Here is an 8,849-nt window from a genome sequence, read left to right as displayed (position 1 = left end):
TGTTTATCATCATAGTGTGAAAACAAAAGTTCAAGTATAATAAGATTGTCGTATTGGCAGGATCGCAATACATTGCTGCCAGCGAAGGATGGGATGCTCTGTTTGGGGGAATGATTGGATTTTAATTAGGACACGCTAGGATGACGTTCCAACAGAGATGGCAACGTAGGTCAAATAGAAGAATACGACAAAGTAGAGACAAACCAGAGACAATATATGCCATTTAGAAATAAGTCTCCTAAATTTAAATTTTCCAGAAATAGTTACTAACATAGGCGGAATAGAAAGAATTATTCCAGCTTCGATGACCTTGTGAAATTGTTGGCGGATAGAGGCAGTTAATCTTGACTGGCTATGCTAAACGAAGAGACGCGTTTTCCAGCCGAAATTCAATGTTTCATGTAATTTCCCTTGCGCAATTCGAAAGTCCTAGTTTTCCTACCTAAAAGGAAGTCTGAGTAATTTTCTCGTTAAATAAATTATCCAAGGGAACGGGGCCTGGAGGAATTCGAGAGACCCGGCAACAGAGATAGATTCGGCTGCATAGAAAGAGAGCTTCTCGAAAGGGCACAAATTTATTATCTCAATCACATACAATATGCTCATTGGTGTAAAATGTTAATTAGTTTTTTAATTTATTCGTTTTAATTCATACTTCAATTTTCTTGAGTTCAGACGCTAATCGTGCATTCATTGTCTTGAATGTTAGTTGATTCATTTAATGTAGGAAAGTCATTCAATACTATATTGATATTAATGTGCTCGGATTTAGTGGTTTGTATGTAATATAAATCATGTATTGAAGGAATTCCAATATAAATCATGTATTGAAGGAATTCCATGCATTACACTGTGAGAATAAATTTATATGTATTAAATGATATGTATCTTAGTTTTTAGGAATTTATTTTTTATCATGTCTATGTCAGTGAATCGCTAATTAGCTTGTAATGTAGTTAAGACAAGACGTGAAGTCCATAAATTCAGTTATGTAATTATGTTATGTATTCTCTTAACCGAGAAGATCGGTATGTGTCGACCGACATCCTTGAGCTAGTAATTTACAGCCCACAGTGGTATGTAACAGTTTATCTAAGAGGTTAAGTTATGTCATGGTTCCAGTTAGGAATGCGGCTAGCAGCTAATGGAATAGACAGTTAAGTTGATGACAATAAATTTTGCGTGTATCAGGTTGTGAACTGACCACATTGGCTTAGTTCTGTTGGATTACGATAAGACGATATCTGACGAAAAAAGAGTGGGAATACTGTTCTATCCCAGGAGAAGAAAAAAACCTGACAAATATTTAGATTGCGCATGATATTTGTTTGAAGTGGAAAAATAGTTCCATACCCGTGCTGCACAATGTTGAGTACTACCTGAAACTTTTGTTGAAACGATGCTTAATGATTTAAAAGATTTTAAGATGTCAGCAAAAGTTTGACATTCAAACATCTGTTAAATTAACAACCTCGTGACAAATACAAGATTGTCTACAATCAACCGCTAATGAGTACAGTGTATTAATTAGAAGCTTATCCATCCTTGTCTTCTACTTTTCAAACTAATCTTTCCTTCATAACTGAGATATATTGGCAAGGATACATTGAAAGTGTATTTATTGTGTTAAGTGATTCCAGGTGAGTGCAAACCCATTTACAAATTTGAAACCTACAATGAACTTGTTTTTTTTTTGTGTGCATACACTCATAATCACAGTATCCTTTTCTTGATGAACACGTTGTCGTTTTACTAGATGCATCACACCGTAAGACTGGAGAGTTTATAGATTAAATGTGTCATTTTTAAAGCATGACCCAGTGACTTTACTTAGCGTTTTTTTTTTTTCTTCTTCTTCTCTTTCTTTTTGTGGCCATTGATTTATAACTTGTGACAATATCGGCAAGTTTCTGTCTCCATGTATACTTAAATTCCACCGAAATAGCATGCGTATTCTTCAAAATCTTTATCTGTCTCATACAAAGCATGTGTGTTGTTCCCAATCTGATTAAAATCAGATCTCCGCTGTTACACAGGAAAATCGGACAGTGGCCGCTTAGGGGGTATGTTCAGGTAACCTATGTTATTACTATAATCGCTAATTTTATCAACTAATCAGATAAAGTCTTATATCGTCGCTTTTGGAGACTGAACAGTGTGGATGAAGAGCATGAACGTGTACCAAACGATTTGATTGACTTTCAGATTTTTAAAAGCTGCATTTCCACTGGCTAATTCAAAGGTCACTAAAACATGACCCTTAAGCGATCGTCGTCAGATCTTTACGTTGGAATGCAGAGATCTGATTTTAATCAGACCGCGTTGTTCCAAGATTTCGTATTTCTCTGAAATAACATACGCGTTCGCAGACAAACTTTCAGCTTTCTCAGAAAAAAAACGTGTTATTTGAAACCATCATATTTCTCTGAAATACCACGTGTATTCTTCGAAATCTTCATCTTTCTCAGAAATAACATTTGTGTTTTTTCAAACCTTCTACACGACTAAGAGAATGATCATAATTTTGTGATCACAATATGCAAGTGAACCAAGGACACGACTTTGCTTATGTTGATTCTTGTTCTTTTAAGGGTTGTTCTTTGCATGTTATTTTCGTCGAGTGCATATATGCATATACTTAAAATGAAATACGTAAATCATGTAGTTTTTCAGCTGATCCTTCGGCTGTGACCAGCAGCATTCAAATAACTAATTCATAATAGAGACAATAGTTGGAAGAAAACCAGTTCAGTCGCACTCTAATTGTGAACCTTTACATAATGACAGGCCGGATAAGAGTTTGCCCATTGGCTGGGTAAAAAGATATTTACTGTGTACAGCAATCAGTTTGCCCATTCGGGCAGGGCAAATAAATATAATTTGCAAACAGACAGTTGCCCCTTCGAGTGGGACAAATATGTAGAATTTTCTATATATACGTAGATTGTCCCCTTTCAAGCAGGGTGAACAAGTATAATTTACAACCAAAACAAAACAAAACACATCGAGCAGGAAAAATGTGTATAATTTGATATGTAAAATAATCAGCTCATTAATACGAGCATGGCAAAGGCCATACTTAACTATATGAAACGTAGTTTCAACCGTTTATAACTTCGATATTTTTAAATCAAGTTTTCATGAAACTGTCCAAATATATATAATCTAACCTTTAAAATCATTAAATAAATAAAAAATACCGGTCAAAGGGTGGAGGTGAACTATTGAATGATACTACAAACTGGTAAAAATTATGGTTGTGCCAAATATTGTGTTTGTGTGTGCCTGTGTGTGTTTTGTGATTTGGATTTTTAACGTAGCATTAACAATTTTTCAGTCATATCGCTACAATGCCTGTAGTATGGCAGTTTACAGTGATATCTAGCACTGCGGCACCGTGCCGCAAACATAAAAATTCATGTCCCACCCTCTCACATTATTATAACACCAGGACGACCAGTCCTAATATTAACCTCTTAATGCTAAGCGCCAAACGAGACAGTAGCTAGTACCATTTTTATAAGTCTTTCGTATGACTCAGCCGAGGCGAACACTGTAACCAATTAAGACTCCAGAACGGTGCCAAACATTATAACTATGTTTTGTAAAGTAATTAAAAATGACCTTATATAAAAGACCAGGACAAATTATTTATTACACTCAGGTTGCAACACGAATAATTGAGGTAAAATGTTAGTATGTCACTTGGCATGCGTCTACATCCACCGTGGACGATATATTCACAGTAATAACAATTTTAACTCAAGTTGACAGCGATGTCACAGCCAATACTTCAAAAGAATACGAACAAGTTTAAACTAAAAAAAAACACACGGATGTTGATATAATTGGAAAGACAGGAAATAACTTACGATTAATGGAACACAAATTAATCTATTGTAGTCTAATTAGTTTACATAGATGAATCCAAAATGGTTCTTTTCCTTTCCTAAAAAGATATGGAAAGAACAAGAAACATATCGAATAAATCTGATTTGAAATTAACGAAATTTAAAAAAAATAATTTTAGAGAGATTTCTTAAAATACCAGTTTTCACAGAACTCAACAATTCTTTAAAGTTTGATACACTTGGTCTGATACAGAAGTGTTTGGGTAGTACCTGATTGTTTGTTCTCTGAAATAGGTACATTCAAAGCAATAATTAAATTAATCAACCACGCATTTTGCATGAAAGGTTTGCACAATCTTTCATGTCTGGGCAAACGTTTTCCATTTCTCTCCTCTATAGATAAACAATGATTACATGTTCGAAATTTTATTAGATTTGCCTTATGTTTTTTGTTGTCGGTCTTTTAAGAAATAATGTTCTAATTTTAATTCCGTTTGAAAAAAATTACGTGGATGATTCCCATGTCTGTATAAACTGATCGTGAAGTCTTTCATTAAAGATCTGAATCCAACCAGGATTTATTGGGATTATTTTGATTTAAACCAAATAAATTGGAACCCGGATTCCAACAAGATGTTATGAATGCCCTTTTCCATTCACTTCCACCTAGACCATTATTATGATCCTGTAATCGCCTCAGGTACATGATATAAGATAGTTCGCTTTGCTTACCATTGATGTGATTTACCCAATAGTGAACCATTCTCCTTTTCATTTGAAGGTATAGAGGGGTTTTGCCAAGCTCACCATAAAACATATATGTGGAAGTTCTGTATAACTTTATAGTTTAGAAAGTCTGAAAGAACTCCTATCTGATGTTTAAAAATCCCAGATCCTGCCTATGTAAGAACTGGAATTATTATCATGTCAAATGTTTAAACTGACAGTCAACATGCAAATTAAGATTTAACATTATTTTCTTAACAAGTTACATAGCTTTTCTGTCTTGACAAGTTAGATTTTTAATTCCCAATAAATATCACCATTTTTGTTCGGATCAGTCCTAAATATTTATCATTTCTGACAATTGCAAGATCCCAATATCTTAATTTAAACTTCACATTTTGTCTATTTCCACATTTCTCATATATAATAGCTTTCGTCCTTTTGTGTTAATGATATGTTTTTTTGTTTGTTGTTGCAATAATCAAAAATACGTGAAGATCATTTTGCATATATCTTTGACTATCGAAAATGCAAGGGTATTGTCTGCCTGGAGTATATTAGATAGTTTTAGATATCTTACTTTATCTCCTTTCAATAAATAAACTGTCAGGTCATCACTATTTGAGCTTAAAAAAAGTGAGCATATTGATAGAATTTTGAAGAAATCAAAAGAAACCAGTGAGCCTTAACACTGGAGTATTTGAAAATATAAAGATATATACCAATCTAAGATGAAATTAGAAAGAAAAATAACAAAAACAAGGGTTGCAGTCTTACAGCTATATGTGTACTGGCAAGAGAATAAATATCTCTAAAATGATTAAAAATGTGCGATAAAATGATTCAGAAGAAATGAAACGATTATTGTCTCTAACGGCCATCCATTTTGACCCCTAATCACCTTTCTTTGCCTTTCAGTGGCAAAAGACGTAACCCAAGATCATTGACAATTATCAGACCCATACAAATCAATGGAGAAATTAAAGGGAGATCAGATAAATGGCTGGAGTTAGGAATTAGAGACAAACTATTTAACAGTGTTCATTTTATCAAAGCAAATGTCGAAAGCGAATTAGATCATTACAACGTTGTCAGGAGAATTTATTTGTGTAAGTGGCGTGCGTAAAAAGAGCGTATCTCGCGGATTTTATTTTCCATGTTTTTTATTGACATTGAAAAAGAATTTATTAACAGTGGCGTCCAAGATGCTGATATAGGTGTGCTATAATTGTTTATGACTTAATGTTTTAACATAGTATCGCCTGTCTTATCTCTATTTAATTCCACATATAAGGTCCTATGTTAAAAATGCTCATAGGTAATCCACTTGAAATACTAAAAGCAGACATTACACACAAGTACAACTCCTGTTGCATATGCATCAGTTACAACATTGTAACTTTGTTGTTTTCGCTTGCACGGAACTTTGTATTAATACAGTTAAATATGGCTATACATTCAGTCTTCCATTGGGGGTGGCTGGCAGAGATTCATTTCCATGTCATTTATTCTACCAGATATTGTGACCATGTAACTTGAAGATGGAATTAGAGATATCACTGAAAAGGACAGCATGGCCACGTTTTGCGTGTAATCAGCGAGAATATGGAAAAATAATATATTGGTCCCAATATGCATGGGTAAATGTGCGCCTAAAACCATGAGGAAAGTGGTACTGTCCGATCTGTTAGTAAAATTAACCGTCACCATGGTCAGATAGTGAAATTATACACATGAGAGAGAGAGAGAGAGAGAGAGAGAGAGAGAGAGATTCGTTTGTCCCTGAAAAATGAAATAAACAATTCGGGTCTTGAAATTTCACATTGCCAATATTAATAGTGAATTTCAACGTAAGTTTCGAGAGATTCATTATAAATGTTATTAAGATCAGTGTCGTCTATTTAGTAAATAAATATGCTCTTGAAATATTTTCTTTGTTCATATGAATATCCATCAAATGATAGATTTTAAGTACTTTTGATTAAATTTTGCATTGTGGATGCTGGTCACTTGTTGACGCACAGATGGTCATGATACTATTGGAATAATGTACAAACTTCAATATCATGTTGGTAGTTATTATTTTCATAAGCCATCAGCCATTATCCGGGGCTGATGTGAGGCAAAGCCAAAATACAAAGGGATATATTTATATTCTGATACATTTATTTCTAAAATATACCCCGCCCCAAGCGGATGCCCATGCAATGTCGTACCACAAAACCAACATATATAGTCTTCCTATGGTTTTCAAACAAGTCGTTTATTTCGATACAGTATTTCCAAACAGAACATCCCGACCCTCATGGCACCATTCTGCATTAACAAAGCAAACAAACAATTTTGTTATAATATTCCTTCGCAAACCCACTGAGGACGCTCCGCGATCTTGATTTGGATCGCAAAGTCAGGATGAAAATCGCAGATTTAGAACCTTGTCATAGAGATGTTGACCATATATATATATATATTTTACTGTATTAACATTTTACAAAAGTGAAAAACGTTTGAGTTGAGAACGTACTACAGTTTAGAATTTTGTATGTGAAAAGGCCTTCGCTGCAAAATAAATACTATCCATAGAGCAATTTTTAGATAAGTACGGTAGGAATACTTTTACAGTTATTCGGTTGGTTCACTGGTAGTTGATTACTTTCATTGCTGGCTGTGTCAAATCCCCACGCCCTTTATAACAGTTTCCCTTATTCAATGTCTCCTCTAACCACCAACTCCATACCGTGAGCTAAGGTTCACTGATAAAGGTTATGACTGAAAAATCATATGCAAAGTTTGGTCAAAAGTATTTTAAAATGTCATTGTAACGGCAATTTTTGTGCATGATCTCTGACCCCTCTTAGATTAAACTCGACAGATGCCCCAAAATCATTCCACTCTAGCAGAAATCGTCACATGGGAAACGTATGCATGAAGTTTTGTGAATTCCACCCAGCAGATTGTTAAGAGATGTGGATACGAAGATACAAAGGGACGGACAGACAGAGGTAACGTATCACAAAATCCCCTGCGAAATGGTGGGGAAAAACATTGTATGCAACATAAAAACGTGATAATATGTTTCGTGGTCTTCAAATGGAAAATTGTAATTTGGAGGAATTGATTATCGCAAGTGTTTCTCTACGGGGACTGAATTTAATCGTGTGCTGCTTTTCTTTTTCTTTTCTTTTCTCGTCGGAAGTTGTTCCAGCCATCGCGGATATGACAAAACTGCTCAAAAGCCATGGACATTTTGACATTATGTAGGTGTTACAATTCTGCGGTCTAAAATTAAGTAACAGAAAGAATCAAAACCACCAAGTTACATTAAATTCAACGAATGATTTATTTCCATAGAATACAAAGTGAAAATTAAAAGTAACTTATAGGATTGTGAATTAAATCCCAAATAGTCCTGAAAGTTCTATCGTAAATCCAAGACTACAGAGTGTTCCGAATGAATTCCGATATTGATTGTGCTGAAATACCAATGTTCTTGGATTAGCTGATATACCAGCTGTCTTGGTGTATTACCATGATATCAATCAGGATGATATACCAGCTGTCTTGGTGTATTACCATGATATCAATCAGGATGATATACCAGCTGTCTTGGTGTATTACCATGATATCAATCAGGATGATATACCAGCTGTCTTGATGTATTACCATGATATCAATCAGAATGTATTTTTCTTCAAAGCGGGTGCTAACCTAATATTTCTGGTAATATCTAAATCTGATCTTGTGCAAAGGGGGTGGGGAATATGATCCACCTGCCAGTTCCAATTCTTTTAATTTCAATTGAGTTTCTACTTGTTCTTTCTCTCTCGCTCACTGCATCTCTCTCTCTCTCTATCTCTCCGTGTTTTTTGCTTCTCTTCTCTCTTTTAAATCTCCATATCCCTTTGCCTCTCAATTTTCTCTTTTTGAATTATGGCAGTTCAATCAATTCTTTCTAAAGCCGAAGTTTTCGTAATTCCATCCTTTTATATATAAAAAAAACTTTAATTCCTTTAATTCAAAACTAGATACAGATCGTGAAAATACTGCGATTGATCAAAAAGAATAAAAATATTTTTTCATGTTACTGGTAAAGGTGTTTTGTGTGACTGAGCTTGAACACTCTATGGGACTGTATTAATTACAAAAAATGTACTAATCAATAATGCTTATGTGCAAGCCATCATTTCTGGTAATAGACCATAATGCCACGTAGTGACGTAGGTCTGTTGTTGTTGTTGTTCTCGGGTTTAATGCCATTTTTCAGCACAAGAT

This window comes from Sinohyriopsis cumingii, chromosome 2 (assembly GCF_028554795.1).
Source record: "Sinohyriopsis cumingii isolate HCF-2022 chromosome 2, ASM2855479v2, whole genome shotgun sequence".
Taxonomy (NCBI): domain Eukaryota; kingdom Metazoa; phylum Mollusca; class Bivalvia; order Unionida; family Unionidae; genus Sinohyriopsis; species Sinohyriopsis cumingii.
The sequence above is the reverse complement of the archived record's forward strand: the minus strand, read 5'-3'. Positions refer to the sequence as shown.